At 36.3% G+C, this 24729-nt stretch overlaps 1 long non-coding RNA gene and 1 other non-coding gene across 2 annotated transcripts; both read left to right on the plus strand.

Moving 5' to 3' along the window:
* Positions 1 to 7693: 7693 nt before the first annotated feature.
* LOC141650312 (small nucleolar RNA R71) lies at positions 7694 to 7800 on the plus strand. The gene has a single exon (XR_012546353.1). It is a non-coding gene; the product is annotated as a small nucleolar RNA R71 (small nucleolar RNA).
* A 6890-nt stretch (positions 7801 to 14690) lies between these two features.
* On the plus strand, positions 14691 to 22406 carry LOC141646229 (uncharacterized). The gene is made up of 3 exons (XR_012545445.1): positions 14691 to 14782; positions 20906 to 20991; positions 22323 to 22406. It is a non-coding gene; the product is annotated as an uncharacterized LOC141646229 (long non-coding RNA).
* Positions 22407 to 24729: the final 2323 nt, after the last annotated feature.

Below are 24729 nucleotides of genomic sequence, written 5' to 3' on the forward strand. Positions count from 1 at the left end.
AATAAATGAATTCTACACTGCGAAAAGAAGAATAAAAATAATAAGCATATACATCGTTATGATTTTAAGTTTTAATGCAAAACTGTTATAAGCGAAGACTCAAGCATTTATACAATTGACCTCCCTCAAGAATTATATAAATGATCCCAAGACTCAATTTTCTGTAAATTGATAAGCCAACTTTTTGGCTAATTCTACTTTTAGAATTCTTGGTCGATAAATTTCTGTAAATTCTATATTTAGTCCATCATAATCACGAGAAACTCTTCGGACTATAATGTTGAGATAAACTAAGTCAACACAAACTACTTACCCAACATAGAAGGGGTCATATTATGCCTACCGACGAAGAAGGGATTCATAGTTGTTTGCCCTTATAAAGACTAATCTCAATTTCCGTTTTAGAGGAAGATCCCATCAACTTTATTTTAATTCATTTTAAGTGAACTAATATCTAGCATGCGTGAATGAATAAACTAAGGTGATGGCTTAAACTGAGTGACATCTGTATGTCTATGAAAAGTAACATACATTCTATATGAGTCAATTTTCATGCATTTTAGTAGGTGGTTTGGTTTTAGGCGGAAAATGATGCACTAACTAGCATGTGAATGAAAAGCAATAAGAACGGTAAAACGTAAAACAAAAATAAAGTCCTAGTGTGGCCTATCCTATCAAAATGAACATAAATACAACTTTGGAATCCATCCTTGGACCCGATAAGCTTGTCTTGATGTTCCATCTTGATCCATGTAGCGGGAGTGAGCTCCAATCTCCATCTTTGGTCTTCTAAACAAATTACAATTTAAAATTACATAATAAACCTATTTACATTCTAATTTCAAAACCTTAATAAAAGAAAACCAAACGGAGATACAAGATCTCAAATTACATTAAAAATTATGTTCCCATCATTACGAAAACATAATTTGACTAAGGCCACACTAGGTATTACAAATTACAACCGATTGCAAAAATACGTAAATAAAACCATTTAACGATTCATTCAACTAAAATAAAATGCATCAACTAAAACAAATTAAACATGCAAGACATAATTCTTTAATTATGTAGATTAATTTCCCAAACCACCTATTTAATTGATCAAATTAAGTGACAATTCCTCAATTACTCACTATAAATTTAATCTTAATTCACATTAAACTTGTAATATGAATTTAATCCAACATTATTTTAAACTTCTTTAAAATAATTAGGTATCTTAAAATTTTGAACTGTTTCAAAACATACAATCATACATTATAAAAGTAATGTATAATTATAATTATTAGCCAAAAATAACAAGAACAAAAATCCTTTTTTTTCTTTTTGGGTCTCGGCAAAACAGGGAAATAAAAAAAACAGAATTTTTTTTTTCCCAAATGCCCTTGGCATATCTAAAACAAAAAAAAAAAAAATTTTCTTTCTTCCTCTCGGCTGGAACTAAAAAAAACAAAACAGCCCCTTGTTTTTTTTTTATTGTTCCGGCATTTCCACAAAACAAAACAAAAACCTTTTTTTTTTTTTTTTTTTTTTTTTTTTTTTTTTTTTTTTTTTTTTTTTTATGCGGCATAATGCCCTAAATTGCAAAAACATGATATTGATGAACAAAATCATTTATTGTTGCTATTAACAAGATTGGCATATTCACCTTATAATTTAATCATGTAAATTTATGAAACATAATTCTAAACAACAATTTAGAACCATTTATGCCAGAAACAATATAGCAAAAAACAATTTATCATCAACAACTAGACGATTTCCATTTCCATTATAATTTAATCTTCATTAAATCAAACATCTACAAATTCATCATATAATTATTTTAACTGATTAAAACAACAATATAAAAAATCAAAATGGAAATAAATCATCAAAAAGGAAAAAAAACGGCTGGAAAAAAATTCTTCTCGGCCAAAAAAAATTTCAACCGAACCCTTTTTTTTTTCTTTTTCGAAACCCTAATTTCGTTTACATCCAATTTTATGAAAATCATCAAAATAAATTTCGCGGCCTTGTCTCTGATACCACTTGTGGGAAATAATCTGTATACTTCCCTTATAATTAAGGATTATAACGAATTTATAAAGATGATTACGAGTCATAAAATAAATTGCATAAACAAAAGTAGAGAATGAAGAAACAACCTTCGGTCCTAGCAAAATCGGCCTAAGAACAATATCGCAATGATATTCACCTATCAGTTGCACCCAAGATGATATGAGATATGCCCTTATGTTCTTGCTAGAATCGATCCCAAATTTTCTGTAAAATTTTTAGGTTTTTGTGTGTTTTTTTTTATGATGAGAGGAGGCTAGGTCAAATTAGGTTAAAGAAAAAATAAGTCCCCTTACTCCCTCTTAAACCGTGAAAGAGGATGAGAAATAGGGTAGATTTTTCTTCCTATTTTTCGGCCCATTTACCGAAATAATAAGAGGAATATCCTCCTTATTTCGGTTTTCCTACCTACCTAAAATGAGGAGATTAAATCTTCTTATTTTGGTAGTATACAATATTTATATAAAGTGTATAATTATATTGTCATTTATTTATTCCGTATTAATCAGTCTACACACAACAGCATGCAGTCAACTTATTAATGCCGGTCCGTAATAGTTTATTATGACAATATCGTATAATATATACTTTAATTATAAATATCGCATATTTATAATTAGCTAATTAAATATAACCGATTACATTTAATTACGAATTAACATATTAATTCGTCCAAGCTTAACATTATATACATTAATTAAATATAACATATTATATTCAATTTACGAATTGACAATTAATTCGTCCCAGCTAATATTATTTAATCGGCATTAAATAATCGTCTCATCAACACGTTGACTAACTGCTTAGTCATATAAGGCATCAATGTGATTACATTTCCATAACCACATCTCTCAAACACAACCTTTAGGTGTGACTTTTAGGGATCAGTTGATCACCGCCATCTGTATGATAATAACGTCAAACTTTCTAGCAAGCCAACCGTTATTAGGTAATCGTTAATCAACTGATAAAATACGAAGTATACCCTTGTGAACCTATAAGAGATTTATAAATGTTATCAAACTAATTTGTGGAGGACACAAGCTCCAACAGGATCAAGGAGTCCTTGCCTAGCTAGGTGTAGGAGGGGCGGATATTGAGCCCGGTAAGAATTGACCCGGTCCTTATAAGCTTCCCTATGCATATGTTGCATCAATTGGGTCAAGTAATCATTACCTACCTCAACATCTTTGGGTCGGAATTCTTGGTAGGTAAACGGATATGGTGGAGTCACAATAGAGGAGGAGGAGGGCTCGACAATGGTTTCCCTATGTTGTTGCATAATCAACTCGGCTTCATCGGAGAGTGGAAGAAGATAGTTTGTGCTTCGGACATTGAGACGACATATTTTGCTTGGCAAGATGAAGGATTTAGCTTCCTTAGTGAGCCACTCAAATTTATTGTCAAGATTATCATTCTTGACCCAATGAAACTTGTTAATCATAATGGCCAAATCAAGAAGGTTGCCACCTCTAACCGGTTTGTATGTCTTGTCTTAGTTAAAATTCGGGTTGAAGTGTTTTACTAACCATGTCACTAATCCTCCATTCACAATAAAAGCCGCTCCTTCTTTACCATGGTCAATTGTAAGCCACTGATCAATTAAGAGTTGAAGTATGTTGTATTCCTTGGTGATCTTTTTGTTGACATTCATGGTAGATTCAAGATAGACAAAGTCGAGCTCGGTAAAATGATTAGTACCCTTTCTTGCAATTAAAGTGTTCCCCACAACCTTATGCCATACTCTTATGCTCGGATGGTGGATATAAAGAACATGGCACTCATGGTAGGACTCAAATTTTCTTCCGGTGATTGCTTTCTATAGAGGTGCGGGATCATATTTTAAGGGTTTCTTATCATAATGGGAATGCTCTACAAGACCAAACACTTTCCCAAACTCTTCCAAAGTCATCTTTCTATCCTTATTTTCTAGATGGAATTCAACACTTTTCAAATTCAATACATTAGTTAAATTATCTTCAATGAGCTAATAAACTCCATGGTAAGGGAGGAGTAAGTCAATTCTTGTATCTCAAAGATGGTATCCAACTTCATAGACTCGAAAAAGTTCTTGGTCCTTTCAAGAACACCCAACTTATCTAAGGCATCTTGACAAAGGAATTTGGTAGGCAAAACCGTTTTTCTAGCAAGGGACATAAATGCTTTTCTATGTGAATCGTTTGTGAAAATTACCTCCGGATAATCTTGTAATTGTTCAATGACCGGAATAGGAGTAGTTTCCACCATAGGAGTAGCAACATCTTGAATCTCCACCCTTGCTTGTTGCACTACCATAGCCTTTGAGGCTTGAAGGGCTTGTTGCCTTTTTGAGAGATTATAAGTTGTGGGTGCCTTGTTTCCACTTTTAGTCCTTGCCATGTCTTCTCCTTTTCAAGATTGTATTAACAAACCTTTGCTTGAATGCTTCTAGTCTCCTCAAGCTCCAATTAATCCCAAATCGATTATGGGGTTTTTGAATTTTTCCATGAAACCGATTCAATTTTTGAGGATTTGGATGTTGGTTGGTGTTTTGTTGATAGAGGAGTAATTTGATTGTGTTTTTAGGAAGTTTGGGTTTGATTTTGGTTAATTTGGTTGAGGATTTTAAGTTTTGTTGATGAGGGGATTGAGGGTTTTGGGTGTGTGCTTGTGTTTTGAAAGAAGGAAATAAATTGGGGAAGAAGGGATTTTTAATCCCGTGTTATAGCATTCAGCAGAAGGAGACAGGCGGATTCTTGTGAAGACGCTCGGATCCTTAGACAGTCAGCTGAGGAATTTCTAACCCGTAGTCAAGACGCGCGGATTTATCTGGAGACAGGCGGATTCTGCAGGAGACGAGCGTCTGCACTTGGGGACGCTCAAATTTATAGGCAGTGTGAGATTTCAGTTTTTGCACAGGTAAAGACACGCGGATTTCGTCTGAGACGAGCGTCTTATGGACTGAGACGGGCGTCTTGCTTGTGATCTACCCAGATTGTAGAACAGTCCCAAATTTTCAAACTCAGCACTCTCAAGACGAGCGTCTTTGGGCTAGGACGCTCAGACTATGCCCAAGATGAGCGGGTTCCCTCTGAGACGCCCGGATCTTCTCCTGTACAGCACCCACGAGTTCAGTTCCACCCGCAGGGATTCTTCATTTCCTAAGTCATTTCTTCTTCATTCCTTTGTTCATCATTGTGGGTGCACTATGAAGGCTCGGATAGCCTAGGCAATTGCTATCCCTACACTAAAGTAAACACTACACATCAAAACACATTAAAATCCTCCCTCACTTTCTCTCATGATGAAAATCTTGATCAAAGTATGAAATTGCAAATCCAAAATTGACAAAAATGCAATACAAGAAGTAAAATGCAAGTTAAGAGTTAGAATATTTACAAATGGTGGTTTAGGGAGGACTCCACCAAACTCTCATTCTTGGATGAGATGCCAAGGAGGCATAGCCAAGGTGTTGTTGATGTTACTCAACACCTTGTAGAAGTAGTCGAAGGCTTGTTCATTGTCATTATAAAGATCATCAATAGACCTTTCCACATTGTGTTCTTCATGGTAGTGACTTGAGTCAAGATGGTCACCAAAGCCTTGGTCTAAAGCCATAGCATTGCCAATGTAGGGATTGACAAATCCATCGAATTCGTCGTCCCATAGACCACATACTTCATTAGCGAGCTCTCCAATAATATCATGAGTTTATGAGAACAACTCCTCTTTCTTGTTGTCATGACCAATGAGGCCTTCTTCTTTTCTTGTTATGGTTGGTGATAAGCTATTCAAGCTCTCTTTGAAATTTCCTTGCTCTTTGGATATAGCATATTGAGGATTTCCACTTTCTTCTTCCATATGGGTGGTGATTCTTTACCCATAGCTTGTTCTTTGCTTTGAGATTCCAACTTCTTCCTATCACTTTCTCGGCTATAATGGTCGATCCTGAAACATGGCTCATGTAGTCGGGGAGCTCTCATTGTCTTTTCAAGGTTAAAAGTGATTGTTTCATCTCCTACTTCAAGTGTGAGCTCTCCATGTTTCACATAAATCACCGCTCCAGCGGTGTGTAAGAAAGGTCTTCTTAAAATGATAGGAATGTTGGAATCCTCCTCCATGTCTACAATGACAAAGTCTACCGGGATGAAGAACTTGCCAATTCTCACGGGCACATCCTCCCATATCCCTAGAGGTATCTTTGTTGATCGATCCGCCATTTGAAGAGTAATATTAGTGCACTTAAGCTCTCCCATTCCTAGCCTTTTGCACACCGATTATGGCATGACACTTACACTTGCTCCAAGGTCACATAACACTTTGTTGATTATGGTATCGCCAATGGTGAATGGAATAGAGAAGCTTTTCGGATCTTTGAGTTTTGGAGGGGAACTTCCTTGAAGAATAACACTACTCACTTTAGTGAAAACAATAGTCTCTAGCTTCCGGATGGATTTCTTCTTTGTAAGAATGTCTTTCATATACTTTGCATAGGCCGGAACAGGGTTAATCAATTCCGTGAATGGGATTGATACTTCTAAGTTCTTCCCAATCTCCATGAACTTTCCAAGTTGTTCATCATACTTAGGCTTAGCTTGACGACTTGGGAATGGAAGTCTAATCACAATAGGCTCTTTTTCTTTAGCCTTTTCTTCATTCTTCTTCTTTGAAACTTCTTGGAAGGTGGGTTCTTCTTCTTCCTTAGAGTTGTCAACTCTTTGCTTGTCACTAGCCTCCATAATGTCTTCATCAATTGGCTTCTTCGGTCCTTCATACCTTGTACCGCTCCTCAAGTGGATAGCACTAACCAACTCATGTCTTGGGGGATTACTTTGAGGTGGTAATTGCCCCTTTTGTCTTTGAGAGCTAGAAGATGCTAATTGAGACATTTGGATTTTCAACATCTTGGTATGGGCTAGTATGTTGTTGATGGTGAATGTCTTTTGTTTGGCTATATTTTTGCATTTGAGTGAATAATACTTGTTGGTTCTTTTGCATTTGGAGGACCACTTTTTGAACATCAAAGCCTTGGTCATTTGTGTGATTGTAAGAGGGTTGATTTTGGTAACTTTGGCTGTGATTGTAAAAGGGTCTTTGAGCTTGGTTTCTCATTGAAGGTGGGGTGTATGTTTGTTGAGGGTTTTGAACATTTTGGCTTTTGTATGAAAAATTGGGATGGAATTTGGTTTTCTCATTGTAATAGTTTGAATAAGGGGTGCCACTCTTATATGCTTGGAAAACATTCACTTGTTCCCCTATATTCACTTTGGTCATGTCCCAAAGTTCCACAACTCTCACATACTCCACTTGGAATTGAGGATGATGCCACCATAGCATTAACATGTTGTTTGGGTGATTTGGAAGCTTCTTCAAGCTTAGCTATGACCTTATCAAACTTCAAATTGATGGTGTCAGTGTGAGACTTAATTGAACACCCAATTGTGTGATGGAATCTACCTCATGCTTTCTTCCTCTAGTAGCCTTTCGAGGCCTATTATATTGTGAATTATGAACCGTCATCTCTTCGATTTTGGCCCATGTTTGATTGTCATCAACTTCGGTGAACATTCCATTGGATCCCATATTGAGAATGTTGCGGGAGTCTTCATATAGACCATTCCAAAATTGTTGCACAAGGAACCACTCCCTAAGTCCATGGTGTGGACAAGAATGACAAGTGTCCTTAAATCTCTCCCATGCCTCATACAATGACTCCTCATCTCTTTGCGTGAACCCGGTGATTTGGGCTCTCAACATGTTAGTCTTCTCCGGAGGATATATTGTTTTGTAGAAAGCAAGTGCCAACTTCTTCCATGAGTCAATACCAAGGGTAGCCTTGTCTAGGCTCTTTAACAATTGTTTTGCGGTACCGATCAAGGAGAAAGGAAATAATACCCATCGGATTTGATCTTGAGTAACTCCGGTTTGAGAAATCGCATCACAATAGTCACAAAAAGTCTCCATATGTGAATGAGGGTCTTCACCAGGCATCCCTTCAAATTGAATTCTCTCAACTAATTATATGAATGCGAATTTGTCAATGAAATTACCGGTTAATGTTGTGGTGTAGGAGTACCATTTGGTAGGTGATACCTGTCGATGTGAGTATCAAAAATAATATTTATAATTTCCAAACTACAACTAGCAAGCGGTAGTAAGGGTCGATCCGCAGGAAGGTAGGGAGTTCTAATTATCTAAATTTTAGTCTAAGATTAGGGGGTTTTGAATTGGACTAAGTCTAATAACATACGATAGATAAACAAATAACGGAAGAAATGTAAACAATAATTAAAAGAAGGCTAAGACGATCGGTTCACTGTAGCTACGATGATGGTAAACCTAGGTAAATCTGAAATAATCATGTAAGATGGGCAAACAACAGGTCCTCTCGGTCCGAGTTAACTAGTAGCTCCTTTCGGCCTATGCTATTAATCCCTAAGTCTCACTAAAACTAGCTCTCGCCCTGAATAGTGATTCCTAAAGCCTAAATTACTTATCTTTCGATCTCAGCAATTTAGTCGTCTCAATTTATTAATCTATTTTCCCTCCCCTATCTCTCGATCTTAAGGGTCGGTCAAATACTAACCATTTAACTAGTCGCATGCATTCGATTTTGTCAAATATTGTAATTAAAACATTGAAACGGTGCTAATCTAACACGACGCAGTCGATCGACCAATGGAGGTAGTCGATCGACCAACGGATACAGTCGATCGACCAACAAGGTCAGTCGATCGACCATACCCCGACTCAGGTCTACCTATTCTACGCCATCTACACTACAGATCCTCTCACATCTTAGCGCGGGAGATTTAGCTACTCATACTGGAATTAATAATGATAACGAAACTAAAGATGCAAATGACAGAATTCATAATTAAATTAAATAAACAGTAAAACCGTATAAAAGAAGAAATTAGGGCTTAGGGATTCTAACTAATCAATTCTAATCTATAAAGAAAGAACAAAATTCAGAGCAAGAATTACCAGAAATAAGGAAAGTAGGAAGAACAAATCCGGATGCAAAGAAGAACTTTATTGAAATACTTAAGAAAACTGTAAACTAGGTATGATAAATCTGAATCCCTAATACAAATTAATGAATGAATGATGAATAATAAAATAAAGCAGCAGGAAGAGTTACGTTATATAGAAGTAATATGTAAAACTCTTCTTAAAACCTAATTACAAATGGGCTTAGGTTAAAAATCTTTTAATTCCCGTCAGGTTGCACAAGCGGTCGATCGACCTTAGGCATCAGTCGATCGACCAAAGGTCGAGATTATCAGAGGCTTCTGATTTGATTTCCGGAACTCGTGCTACAGCTCACTTGGTCGATCGACCACAGAGCATGGTCGATCGACTGCTCCTCTTTCCTGTAGACTTCTGTTCAGCATTCTGACAGTCTATAGACCACGTAAGTCAGTCTATAGACCCCTGTAGCTGGTAATCTGCCTCTAAATTCTCCATAAATCTATTTCCAGGCCTTGAAAAGCGCGCCAAGTTCAATTCTCAAGCATCTACTCCATGTCAAATGCAATGCTAAGTACTCAGGGACGGATTTAGGTCAACATCTACTCATTTCCGCAATAATCTGCAATATTACATGAAAATACGAAAGTAGACGAAATGGGGCAAATAGTAGAACAAACTACACAAATGAGCTCTGAAATGCGTGTAAAATAAGGTGTAAAACATCATATAAATGACACGCATCAGTAGGTTCTCCTTAGTTGGTACGGAATATGATGAAAATTTAGGCATTGTGGGTTGATTTTGTGGTGGATTTTGTATTGGGTTGTCCTCTCCTTCTCTTGCAAAAGGGTTGGTAAACTCAATGTTATTTGGTTGAATGTCCACAATCTCACCAATACCTACAACTCTTGAAGTACCTCTAGCAACTCTTCTATTGTTGGTTAAGGTTCTTTCAATTTCGAGATCAATAGGCAATAGATTACCTTGTGATCTTCTAGTCATGCAAAATATCAAACAACTCGAAAACAATTAGAACAACCTTGAGGAGATTGAGTTCCCTAAGGTAAAGAAAGACATAACTAAAAACAATTAATGAAAATCAAATCAAGTTAACACCGTCCCCGGCAACGGCGCCATTTTTGGTGTGGTATAAAACTCGTCGTCAAAAGCTACCAACCAAAACAATATTTATAACTTCACGAACTATTCTTAGCAAAGAGGCAAGTAGAGGTCGGATCCCAAGGGACGGGTATTGATGTAGGATTTTCAATTGTAAGTAATCGTGTCTTAGGGTGTCACAATTTGGGGTTGAGATAGGAGATCAACTAAACTAATGAAAAAGATGAATAAAAAACAAAGTGCGGTAAATAAAGGGGTGTAAATAATTGATTAAAAGCACTAGGGTGTCATGGGTTCATAAGGGATTCATGGGAGTTGATCATACATACATGTTTTCAATTATAAGCAAGCACTTATTGTTATGATGGGATCGAGTTGGTGTATAAGCTTACAATCTCTAGGAAGGTTTGGGTCCGGGAGCCGAATCGATTAGATTGTAAAAGACCTACAAGTCGACTTAATCCTTCCTATTCAACTATATGCATGGTCTAATGAGGCTCGAGTTCGTGTATAAGCTTACAAGGCTCATTGAAAAGATAGGTGATGGATAGAAAAATGTAAGGATTCATAGGCTTGCATTTCATCAAGCATACATGTGCATAAGTTGAAATCACAACAAGCAAGCAAATTAATTATGAAAGCATTTTAGATTAAGCATGAATCAATCCCCATGTTGGTTTCACCTAATTCCCCATTAACCCTAGCTAAGGAAACTACTCACTCATTATCAAGTTTAGTATGCTAACAAGGTTGTCAATCATACTAACAAAGCAAAACATGATGAATAAATGAAAGCAATTAACAATAATTAAACAAGGGTTAAAAGAATTTTACCTACGGAGATTCCAATAATAATGCAAAGAATAATAGAAGTACTTGATGATTGAGGGAAGGTCATCAATCTCCCAATAAACCCAAATGATCTTCTAATTACCCAAAATAAATGATGAACAATAGAGAAATTAAGAAGAGATTAAGATATGATTAATATTGATAAATTATATTACAACTAATTTGAGAGTATTAAGAGATGATTAAGAAGTAATTAAGGGATGATTAAGAGAACATTAAAGGAACATGCTAATCTAGGTAGTACAATGGGGTATTTATACTAAAGATTAGGTACAAAGATTAGGGTTACTAAGGGCTTAAATGACTATTAAGACCCTAAGAAAAGTTGAGGAAATGCTCCTCTCGAAGGAAATGAGCATATTCTCGTGTTAGTCCTGCCACAATCCATGCGTCTTGAGCTGTGGCACGGGCTCTCTGACTAAGGATCCGCTCGGATCGTCTGGGAGACGCTCGGCTCCATGGGTTGCAAGACGCTCGTCTTGGCCGAAAGACGCCGGGATGCTGATAATGGGAGACGTCCGGATCGTGTCTGATCAGCTCGGATCTCTAGGCAGTCAACTTCTCTTCTTTTGGCTCCTTCACAATCCGCAAGGATCATTTCGGGGATGCAAGAATCCTTTTATCATTGCCCATTTCACTTTATTATCTACTTAGGCCTCTAGTATTGGTCTTTTATTTGATGCTTGGTTATTAGATGCGATTAATTTAGCTCCATTTCACCATGTAAATGCAAGGTTAGCACTCCTTTCCTACCAAGGGGACAAAACCTCAAAGAATATGCAAAATGGGAAACTAAAGATAGTAAATGACCCAATTATGCACTATAAAGCATAGGAACGAGGTTGATTTGGGGACTAAATGTGCTCAAATATGAGTCACATCAATAACTCAACTGGTCAACATTAATCGGTACTGATTGGCTGTTTAGAGTTTGACATTACTGTCATTTATACGGTGGTGATCAGTTGATCCCTTAAGGTCACACCTAAAGGACGATTCCCTTAATAGATAAATTAATTAATTGTATATTGATACAGATTAATTAATTCCTTAAAATTTAACAATTTACATATGAGAGTAAGAATATGATTCTTATTGTAATTCGATTAAATGAGATTTGTTTTAGTAAATAAAATATTTTATATTACTAAAACTTTGTTTATGAAACAATTAAATTGAGAATGATCGGTTAATTATAATTACTATCTGTTGTAGATTATATTAACATGAACCATTTTATATACTTGTAATCATAAATTACTAGTCAATTGTTACATATAATTGAATTAATATATGTAATGATATTTAACGTTAAATATGCATTAATATTATTAATAACATGTTACATGTTACACATTATATGTCAAAATGACAATTGACAAAAAAATAAAATGGACTCCATATTATCCATATGGACCGGTTTTAGAGGGGTGTTTAGGGAGAAATGGTTAAATTATTTTATAGTATAGAAAACATAATGATTACCATTTAACCTAATCTACACTCTAGCTTGTTTTTGAGAAGAATAAATTGCAAAAGTAAAAGGGCATGCATTGGGTCCTTAGACCACCCGACACCCACCGGTTTTTCCCCCTCTATACTTGCATAAGAATTGTTCTTATGCTCGATAATTCCTTCTTACATTATTCACTTCTCACTTCTCTTATTATCTCTCTAAAATATGTTTTAGAAAAATAAATTGTTCAAAGAATCTTATATTTAGATTACTAAAGGTAGTAATAGAAATTGTGACACCCCGCGATAAAGCGGAAAATATAACTAATAAATTCAAGCGGAAATTTATGAGGTTTTAAAAACTTTTTATTACAAGTTAAAGATTAACACGCGGGTGCCAAAAATAAATGAAACAAATACAACAATAGGCAAACTTAGTTTATTACAACCCAAGTCTCAAAAGCGGGGAAAAGATATCCCACGAATAAACAGATAAGATGTAACATCCCGTATTTTATTAAGTTGGATAAAATTCTTTTAATTGCTATTTTGAATTTAATTACATCATTTAACGATTTATATATTTATGCTTAGCTAATTAATTAATTTCATCATAATTCGATACGTTAATTTTAATAATCATTAATAAGTTTATTTAAAGTTAGTTCGAGTTTATTGAAATTAGTTCGAGTTTATTTATTTAATAATTTCCGTTTCTTTACGAGTCCTTATGAAAGTTGTTTTAAGTAAACCCGAGATGGATTTTGGGAACAAAACCGTCCAATTAGCTATTTTGAGCTTATTTCACTAAATTAGCAATTTTTATTAATATCCGTTAGTTTTGTAAAAATCGCTAATAATTCTGATTCAAGCTGATATTGTATTATTTACGTTAACTAGCTGAGTTTATTTTATTTTCACTCATTAAATTTATTTATTATTGATTCCGTTTTATTACTGAAACTTTTACTTAAATCGGTTAAATTTAACTCGAAACGGTTTTAATAACGATCGAAGTTTCTTAACGACGAAGAAACGTACGTATAATAAATAGCGGTGGTGTGTCGCTTTGCCTCATTTCTTCATCCCTTCACGTCTTCTTCTTCCCTTCTTTGTTCTTCTTTTCCTTCGTTTTAATTTTGATCTTCAAAATTGATACTGATGCTCCGTTTGTCATCCGTTTTCAACTATTTTTCTTCCATAGCGCTCCTTTCGTCGTTCTCGTCAATCCGTTGTAAGTAAAATTCATTTTCGTTACGTATTTTTACAAACCCAATTTATATTTTCAGCTTTATTTATTATAAGACGGTTGTAGGTGCTGAGATAGACGGTCTGGTAGAAGATTTGTTAGTCATAAATGATAGGTCACTCAATATTACTTGTAAAATATGTTTATTTTGAATGCTGGTTAGTCTGTTTTATAATTAAGACGGTGTATAATTATATATAGGGATCCTTATTGATGTTAATTAGTCAGTTGTATAGTTGAGACGGTGTATACTGATATGTGGAGATGATTGAGACGGTGTATATTGACCTCTAGGGATCATTTGGGATGCTAGCTAGTAAGTGGTATATTTAAGACGGTGTATCTTTGACATGTATGGATTGTTTTGGGTGATAATTGGTGTGTTTTATAGTTGAGACGGTGTATACTGACATGTAGGGATTGTTTTGGACTGATTTGGACTCTGTGTTGGGGCGATTTTTGTAGTCTTTAGGGTCTGTTTTTGAGTTGCTTTATACTTGTGGATTTCCGCTCTAAAACCGTTTTAAATGCTGACTTAGTTGGCTCAGCTAGGACTGTTTTTAGGCGCGAGAATGGAGTCTTAAGGGGACGATTGGTACTCTGTTTTGGGCAGGGACGAGAGCTGTCATCGTGGGTTTTCACTTTGCATTTGAGGACTGGAGTTGGGGTCGAACTTAGGCATCTTTTGGGTTCTGTTTTGGACTGATTTTTGGGTCAGGTTATGAAGTAGGGTGAAGGGTGGCTATGGGTAGTCGGGTGGTGGTCGTGTCGGACTCCTGTGGCCTAGCGTGGCCGGCCGTGGCCTAGCTAAGTCACGAGTTTGAGGCCATGTGTAGTTAGTGGTTAGGCCGAGTTTGAGGTTGTCATAATAACTTTTGAACCGTGTCTATAAATTGTTTTGACGCTAGTTTGGTTTATTTAAAATATAATTAAATTAATTTCCGTCTCATATTTTATATAAAGATAATTCGTTAATATCGTCCTTTCACATAATTATTTTTAGGTGCCTCATAAGTGGTTGAAGATGAAGAGTAATTTTGGGTTTTAGAAGCTTTCTCAAGTTATTACTTGTCTCTTTGCTAGCGTAAGGTAACTATTCCGAGTTACTCGATTTAATTAATGTCACATTAGTAGTAAATGTGGTGCTTGTTGTTTGTTAAGTGTTTAGGTGATTGATAATGTGTTACTTTTGTTTTTCACATGATAGAAATTGGAAATAGCATGAGAATAATATTGCGATAAAATTTGTGATTTGGGCCAAAGTAGGCCAAGACTCTGAGCTGGGCCAGATTGACCAAACGAGTTTGGTCAAACTAGGTTTAAACCAGTCAGCCTCGATTTGACCGATGACCCGTCGCGGGACTCGGGTCGAGGGTTTGTCTTTGAGGTGAGATTGGTTGTTATTGGAAATTTTATGTTATGTCTTGATATTTGTAATTATCATTTCACATGTTGGTTGTTGGATGCTTTGGATGCCTTATACTTGAGTCTTCTTGCCTTGTTGCCATTTTAGCTTGTTCTCATGAATTATGAGATTAACGGTTAGCTGGAATTTGGATTATTATTGATATTGGAGATATTGTTGGATTGTCAGCTGAATTGGGTATCCTACTTGTCTTGTGTGGTGTGGGCTAAAGTATTCAAGGGACTAGCGGGACTAGGTCCTAGGTGAGTATTTCGGCCTTCATCATAGATAGGTCATTATAGTCTTTGACGAGTGTATGTTCACCGCTTAATAGCCTTTGTGTTCCTGACTTGGTGGGTTTATATCCAAGTTGGGGCATGACCTCGTTACTTATTTTGAGAGTAAGTGGTCAGCTTAAGTACTAGCCAACCCTTTGGTGGACTCCTTAGGGTACTCACATGGTTTTATAAAATTGTGGGTCTTGGGTGCGGTGGTGTGTATCCGCATGTCTAGGTCTGCGCAGATTTTAGGCTAGGGTTGTGTTGTGTCTTGACCATGTTTTGATAGAACCTCTGAGCCAAGATACCGGTTCGATTACCTTCCCTACCTCGTGGTATAGACTCGAGTTACAGAGTGACTATTGACGGGACTAAGAACTTATGCCTGTCTTTGATATATTGCCCTTTCTTGTTTGATGATTCTATGAATCATAGAAGGTGAGATGCAAGCCGGCTATGGTTGATAGAGTTTGGATTCCCGTGTGTTATTTGACTCACATGATAGTGTAGCTTGAGTCGGTCTAGTATTCACATGCTAGGACTATGTGGTGTTATATTGTTGTTCACATGATAAGCACGATTGTCTAGCATCTATATGCTAAGGCATTGTTTGATTCGTATTCATATTCTTATGTTTACATGTTATATTAATTAATTATGACATTTTCGTGGTGGGAGGACTCGGAGTTACTCCCCACCGACCGTGGCTTTCGTATTTGTATAAAATGCGATTGACAGGTAGGTGATGCATATATGGGGTACATGGACGAGCTAGCGAGCAAAGTAACCTTGGAACCTAGATTGGCTTTATTTTATTGTGACCTTAAACACTTTTTATGTCACATACATTTTAGGGACATATGTCTCCCTCTTTACATTTGGTTGTATAATTTGATATTCGCGACTTTAGCGATGGTTATGTTATGACACTTCTAGTTAGACCTTGTATGTTTGACACCTTCCAATTTGGATATCTTTATAACAGGTTCAGGTTTTAAAATTACAGGTTTTTACCCAATTGAACCTATTACAAACATATCCATGCAGTTTTATTCTAGAATTACGTGTTTACTTTTCCGCGATAAGTGAGGGTGTCACGAGTTGGTATCGAGCATATTTGCTCCCGACGCACGTTTGTGCACCCCAATATAAATAACTTGACCTTAAAATAATAAACTTGAGAGATGGGTAAGATGGGTAGACTTAGGACCTTATGTTGTAGTCTCTTTGTGTTTGCTCTTTGTTAGGTACTAACCTGTTTGTTGATTGTCATTTAATAATTGTTGCGTTCTTGGATCAATGACCGTGAGCTTATCTATAGCTAATGGAGTTATTACCCTTATTATAAAAAAATTTTTGAACTAAAGGTTTTGAAAATATTTTAATGTTTTTCACTGGTTTTAACGTCAATTAGTGTTAAAGCTTGTTATTGGAGACGTCTGATAATTAGTTTTATCATTTGTTGGTGTAAAAATGTATTTTTATGTCTTTGAATTGGAATATTGATGTTCTTGAGTGATCGCCAAGAGTATCACCGTTCCATTGAAAGGACACTTATATTTTAAGAAGATCAAGATTTAGTGCTTATTCCGAGGATTGAAGATTTGTTCAACCTTTGAAGAATGCTTCTACTTCCTTGAAGATGTTTCTCGTTCTTTTTGTATCTCGCCTTATTCTTAATCTCTTGGTGCTTATCCTCCTTCTAAACTCCCTTCTGTTTTACTTTATAAGCTAAGCTTGTACTCCTAACTTGTCTTTTGTTCCTTGCTTATCCTCCCTTAACGCCATATGATAGTACTCTTTCTTGTGAGGAATGTTGACCTGGGTTGGAAAATTCGACTTTTGAGGAGATTGTTTGTGTCTGACCCTTAACCCTGGCTTTGAGAAGTCGTGATGTTAGAAAGACTTAGGTAATGTGATGAGACATACTTAGTGATTCTTATACCTAGTTCCTTGACAAAGTGAGTATAATCGATTGGTGGATTCTTTGTGTTAGGAATGAGTTGCCTATGTTACTAAAGTTATAGAACTTAGCTTTGTTGTTTATGTTTGGGATTTGAAAGCTTAGTAGGTTGAGCGTCGTCGCCTTAGGAGTAAACATGAGATAAGTTTAGAATTTGAATTTGGAAGAAAACCCATTTTTAGATGTTAACAATCCCGTATAGATTGGGAATGTGATTTGGTGTTAGTTGTTTCTTGAGAACTTTGTTGAGAAGTCTTTGTCAATTTATTCTTTGGTTTTTAAAACATTGAGGTTGTGTCGAGTGCTTGAGATACAGAGATGCTTTTATACTTGAGTGGTAGATTTGCTTTAGGGAAATCCTAGTATGTGATAAGATAGGTGGAAGAAGTATCTAACCGATTTATCACCCCTTAAGCGAGCGTTTATTTTACCTTGACCCTTGTTTGGGATTTGGTCGCTTTGTCATGAAGGTACAATACCATAATAGGCGTGACCTTGTTAGAGAGAACCTTAAGTTTTAGGAAGCGTATGGTTTAAGCCTTAAAATCCTCTTTCATACCTTTAATCAGTTTCCTCCCTTTCGTTCATACCTTGGTTGGATTTGATTCTTAAGTATAGAAGTTTACTCGTTATTTCCTTGTCTTGAATACCTCCCTAATTCTAATATCTCTTACTGGTTGTTAACTAGTTATCTTTATGATTCGACTCTTTTAGTCTCACACCCTGACATGTTGCTTAAGTTTCCTTGTTGTCTAATTTCCCTTTCTCCTTGATCATAAGCGTTACCGTTCATACCTCATTTCCTCGCTTCATCTTGCTCCTCCTTTAAGTTTGACATTCGTATCTTGTGAAACTCTATCCTTGACATCCTTGTAATTTTGACTTCAATTTTTACCCTATGAAAGTCATTATAGCTCTCTTGTTGGTTAAGTTTGAGCTCTCTTAACATACTTTGTTTTTATGCTATCTAAGTTACTTTCCTTTTTGTACAACTTCTAAACTTTCAAGCTACCAGTTTCGATTCATTCTTAAAAGTTTATGTCACTTCTGCAAACCTAACCTATTTTTAAAGATCTGAAAATGAAAATTTGATTTAGTTCCCTATTCTTTCCTTGAATATAAACTCATTTATCGTAATTTTTAATTACTAGACCCGAGATTTCGTTAAGTTTTGTCCAATTTCTGTTAACTTTGATCTATTAATGACTTCTTTGTCAAAGTTTAATGTTACACTTTCAGGGATTTGACCCCCAATTGGGTTTAAAGGTGAAACCTTTATTTCTATTTTGGCTTTTTGTAAAAAAAAAAATTTGAGTAGATTACCTTTTCTTTTGATTTTAACGTTGATCGGATGTTAGAACTCGTTATTAGAAACGTTTAATAACTTGTTCTACTCTTGTCGACGAGTGATTTTCGGTTTTAAATTTGTCTCTGACTTGGAAAGTTAGCGTTCTTGTGTACACGACAAGAGCAATTCCGTTCCATGAATGAGACTTATATTTTTGAAAACTCTTCATTAATGTTTTTGAAGGTATTTTGATTTTTGATTTATACAAATGATTTGCCTTTTGACCTTATCTTTGATTTGGAATGTGATGTTCTTGAATACGTAACGAGAACACTTCCGTCCTCCGATGAGAGTCCGTTCAGTTTCGGAAAATTTTAGTTGAAGTTCTTGAAAGAATTTTGATTCTTACGATAAGTGACCTTTTAAATGTTTTGGTTACAGATTCCAATTTCAGTTTTATTTTTATAACCTTTCATTTATACTTTCAAGTTTCGAGGACGAAACTTTTTAAAAGATGGGGTGATTGTAACACCCCGTATTTTATTAAGTTGGATAAAATTCTTTTAATTGCTATTTTGAATTTAATTACATCATTTAACGATTTATATATTTATGCTTAGCTAATTAATTAATTTCATCATAATTCGATACGTTAATTTTAATAATCATTAATAAGTTTATTTAAAGTTAGTTCGAGTTTATTGAAATTAGTTCGAGTTTATTTATTTAATAATTTCCGTTTCTTTACGAGTCCTTATGAAAGTTGTTTTAAGTAAACCCGAGATGGATTTTGGGAACAAAACCGTCCAATTAGCTATTTTGAGCTTATTTCACTAAATTAGCAATTTTTATTAATATCCGTTAGTTTTGTAAAAATCGCTAATAATTCCGATTCAAGCTGATATTGTATTATTTACGTTAACTAGCTGAGTTTATTTTATTTTCACTCATTAAATTTATTTATTATTGATTCCGTTTTATTACTTGAAACTTTTACTTAAACGGTTAAATTTAAACTCAAACGGTTTTAATAACGATCGAAGTTTCTTAACGACGAAGAAACGTACGTATAATAAATAGCAGGCTGGCAGGCTGCTGCCTCATTTCTTCATCCCTTCACGTCTTCTTCTTCCCTTCTTTGTTCTTCTTTTCCTTCGTTTTAATTTTGATCTTCAAAATTGATACTGATGCTCCGTTTGTCATCCGTTTTCAACTATTTTTGTTCCATAGCGCTCCTTTCGTCGTTCTCGTCAATCCGTTGTAAGTAAAATTCATTTTCGTTACGTATTTTTACAAACCCAATTTATATTTTCAGCTTTATTTATTATAAGACGGTTGTAGGTGCTGAGATAGACGGTCTGGTAGAAGATTTGTTAGTCATAAATGATAGGTCACTCAATATTACTTGTAAAATATGTTTATTTCGAATGCTGGTTAGTCTGTTTTATAATTAAGACGGTGTATAATTATATATAGGGATCCTTATTGATGTTAATTAGTCAGTTGTATAGTTGAGACGGTGTATACTGATATGTGGAGATGATTGAGACGGTGTATACTGACCTCTAGGGATCATTTGGGATGCTAGCTAGTAAGTGGTATATTTAAGACGGTGTATGCTGACATGTATGGATTGTTTTGGGTGATAATTGGTGTGTTTTATAGTTGAGACGGTGTATACTGACATGTAGGGATTGTTTTGGACTGATTTGGACTCTGTGTTGGGGCGATTTTTGTAGTCTTTAGGGTCTGTTTTTGAGTTGCTTTATACTTGTGGATTTCCGCTCTAAAACCGTTTTAAATGCTGACTTAGTTGGCTCAGCTAGGACTGTTTTTAGGCGCGAGAATGGAGTCTTAAGGGGACGATTGGTACTGTTTGGGCGGGGGACGAGAGCCGTCATCGTGGGTTTTCACTTTGCATTTGAGGACTGGAGTTGGGGTCGAACTTAGGCATCTTTTGGGTTCTGTTTTGGACTGATTTTTGGGTCAGGTTATGAAGTAGGGTGAAGGGTGGCTATGGGTAGTCGGGTGGTGGTCGTGTCGGACTCCCTGTGGCCTAGCTGTGGCCTGGCCGTGGCCTAGCTAAGTCACGAGTTTGAGGCCATGTGTAGTTAGTGGTTAGGCCGAGTTTGAGGTTGTCATAATAACTTTTGAACCGTGTCTATAAATTGTTTTGACGCTAGTTTGGTTTATTTAAAATATAATTAAATTAATTTCCGTCTCATATTTTATATAAAGATAATTCGTTAATATCGTCCTTTCACATAATTATTTTTAGGTGCCTCATAAGTGGTTGAAGATGAAGAGTAATTTTGGGTTTTAGAAGCTTTCTCAAGTTATTACTTGTCTCTTTGCTAGCGTAAGGTAACTATTCCGAGTTACTCGACGAATTAATGTCACATTAGTAGTAAATGTGGTGCTTGTTGTTTGTTAAATGTTTAGGTGATTGATAATGTGTTACTTTTGTTTTTCACATGATAGAAATTGGAAATAGCATGAGAATAATATTGCGATAAAATTTGTAATTTGGGCCAAAGTAGGCCAAGACTCTGAGCTGGGCCAGATTGACCAAACGAGTTTGGTCAAACTAGGTTTAAAAACCATCGCCTCGATTTGACCGATGACCCGTCGCGGGACTCGGGTCGAGGGTTTGTCTTTGAGGTGAGATTGGTTGTTATTGGAAATTTTATGTTATGTCTTGATATTTGTAATTATCATTTCACATGTTGGTTGTTGGATGCTTTGGATGCCTTATACTTGAGTCTTCTTGCCTTGTTGCCATTTTAGCTTGTTCTCATGAATTATGAGATTAACGGTTAGCTGGAATTTGGATTATTATTGATATTGGAGATATTGTTGGATTGTCAGCTGAATTGGGTATCCTACTTGTCTTGTGTGGTGTGGGCTAAAGTATTCAAGCTGGGACTAGCTGGGACTAGGTCCTAGGTGAGTATTTCGGCCTTCATCATAGATAGGTCATTATAGTCTTTGACGAGTGTATGTTCACTGCTTAATAGCCTCTGTGTTCCCGACTTGGTGGGTTTATATCCAAGTTGGGGCATGACCTCGTTACTTATTTTGAGAGTAAGTGGTCAGCTTAAGTACTAGCCAACCCTTTGGTGGACTCCTTAGGGTACTCACATGGTTTTATAAAATTGTGGGTCTTGGGTGCGGTGGTGTGTATCCGCATGTCTAGGTCTGCGCAGATTTTAGGCTAGGGTTGTGTTGTGTCTTGGCCATGTTTTGATAGAACCTCTGAGCCAAGATACCGGTTCGATTACCTTCCCTACCTCGTGGTATAGACTCGAGTTACAGAGTGACTATTGACGGGACTAAGAACTTATGCCTGTCTTTGATATATTGCCCTTTCTTGTTTGATGATTCTATGAATCATAGAAGGTGAGATGCAAGCCGGCTATGGTTGATAGAGTTTGGATTACCGTGTGTTATTTGACTCACATGATAGTGTAGCTTGAGTCGGTCTAGTATTCACATGCTAGGACTATGTGGTGTTATATTGTTGTTCACATGATAAGCACGATTGTCTAGCATCTATATGCTAAGGCATTGTGTGATTCGTATTCATATTCTTATGTTTACATGTTATATTAATTATGACATTTCGTGGCTAGGAGGACTCGGAGTTACTCCCCACTGACTGTGGCTTTCGTATTTGTATAAAATGCGATTGACAGGTAGGTGATGCATATATGGGGTACATGGACGAGCTAGCGAGCAAAGTAACCTTGGAACCTAGATTGGCTTTATTTTATTGTGACCTTAAACACTTTTTATGTCACATACATTTTAGGGACATATGTCTCCCTCTTTACATTTGGTTGTATAATTTGCTATTCGCGACTTTAGCGATGGTTATGTTATGACACTTCTAGTTAGACCTTGTATGTTTGACACCTTCCAATTTGGATATCTTTATAACAGGTTCAGGTTTTAAAATTACAGGTTTTTACCCAATTGAACCTATTACAAACATATCCATGCAGTTTTATTCTAGAATTACGTGTTTACTTTTCCGCGATAAGTGAGGGTGTCACATAAGATGTTTCTAAACTAGTAAACTAAGGTCCAAGGGTTTAGTTATCGCTAGCCCACACGTCTTCCCCACGTAAGCATCTTCACCACCTGTCATTCATGTAAACATGAATGCCACAGTCAGTGGGGGAGTAACTCAAGGTTCTTCCAGCCACAATATGTTGAAATGCAAGTAAATAAATACTTAATTAAACATATTAATCATTCATCATATATGAACAATAAAGAACAAGAGAATATAATTGACAATCATGATGAGATAGGCATAATACTTTCTTAATGGAATAGGCATGCTACATTAGAATAAACATGCAATCAAGGAAATAGAATAATCAAGTCAGCCAACTCATATTGACACGGCTCACAAGTGTAAGACCAACACAAAGTGTAGACGGAGTATCCGGCTCAGAGGATACCTTTAAAGCATGTTCGAGATACCACACACAAGACTACATCCTAGACTCCAACCTCCTGGTAGGACGACGATCATAATACGGTCCTAGTCTAAACCTGGATCCAGACTCTCGGGATGGACGACACCCAATTCGACATACGGTGACCCATCTGCATCCAAGACTCGAAACATAGCACACATAACCGTGACCGAAGGTCGAGTAACCCCAAATCAGAACCATGTCACCTAACCGTGACCCAAGGTCCGAAGAGCCGGAAGGATAGCCCACTCCGAAAACATGGCACCTAACCATAACCAAGGGTCCGAAAGGGTAAATAAGGAATGTCAAGTCGTCACACAATGTAAAACGTCACACTTGAGTCACAATAAGAGTAGGAATGATAATGCAAATATAAACACGATAGAATGTTGATACGTGCATATTGTATAGTCTTTTTAGCCTATTTTAGCACGTATTTCCATGCATTTTTGTACTGTTTATATAGTATTATGCCCCGAATTGGCTACTTTGGTTCGTTTTGTCCGTTTTGTAGAAATGAACGCGAAAGTAGTGGAATCGTACCATTTTTCGTCCTTTTGCATGCATTTTGAGGAGACGGGATTTTCTGGAGTGAGCTTTTGCATTGGGATGCGTGAAGGCACGGTTTACGAGGCAGTTGGGCACGAGTTTGAGCTGATTTGAAGGAAGAACATTCGATCGAGTGGTTTTATTACTCGATCGAATAGTTTCTACGCCAGTGGTTGATCGATCGAGCACTTTTATTCTCGATCGAGAAGTGCTGAAAAGAGAGGTTACTCGATCGAGTAACTATTCTACTCGATCGAGTAGATTTTCTGGAGTTTTGCTCGATCGAGTGGATTTATTCTACTCGATCGAGTGGTTTGGTCTGGCGTGGACTCTAATTAGCCCGTAAGCTTGTTTTAGCTTTTGGACTTAGTTTATTTTCTATTTAAACGCAACGTTACTAGGTCATTAGGGATCTAAGCTTATCATCCACTATTCTTAGTTTCCACAGTAAACACATTACATTGCTTTTCCCTTTTCTCTGTAACTTTGCTTCCGGGGTTATTTCGCTCGGATTTGTGTGTTCTTTACGCCGGATTCTCACGATTGTAATCTCTTTCTCCTCTCTTAATAATAATCTCTCTTTTGTTTACTTTAATTCCTTGTTTTGCTTTATTTAATTTCTGCCCTAATTTACGTTTTATGCAATTTAATTATCGTTTCAATATGTTGAATGCTGGTTATTTATCTGCTGTTAGTTTTGATAGTAATAATAGCGATATGAGTAGCTAAACTTGTTTCATGTTGGGATTAGGGGATCTACGGTAGAAATGTGACGATGTAGTGAATGGTTTAGATGAGTTAATTGTGGGATTCTGTCACCATAGCAATTTAACTGTATTTTACCGACTTAGTTGAGTGCACGCTTCTGAGTCACCCTTTTAATCTGGCTAAATTTAATCCAGGATCAGAAGATTTGACTAAATAGGCCTGTTATGAACAGTAGACTACCCTGACGAGGACGGAAGTTAAGTTAGTGGAAGTTTAGGGTAGAAAGTGGACCGGAAGGACCTTTCCATATCCGTCCCGCAATAATTTGTCTAAGTTGTTTACAGTTGAGTCACTGGAC

This window comes from Silene latifolia, chromosome 3 (genome assembly GCF_048544455.1).
Source record: "Silene latifolia isolate original U9 population chromosome 3, ASM4854445v1, whole genome shotgun sequence".
Taxonomy (NCBI): Eukaryota; Viridiplantae; Streptophyta; class Magnoliopsida; order Caryophyllales; family Caryophyllaceae; genus Silene; species Silene latifolia.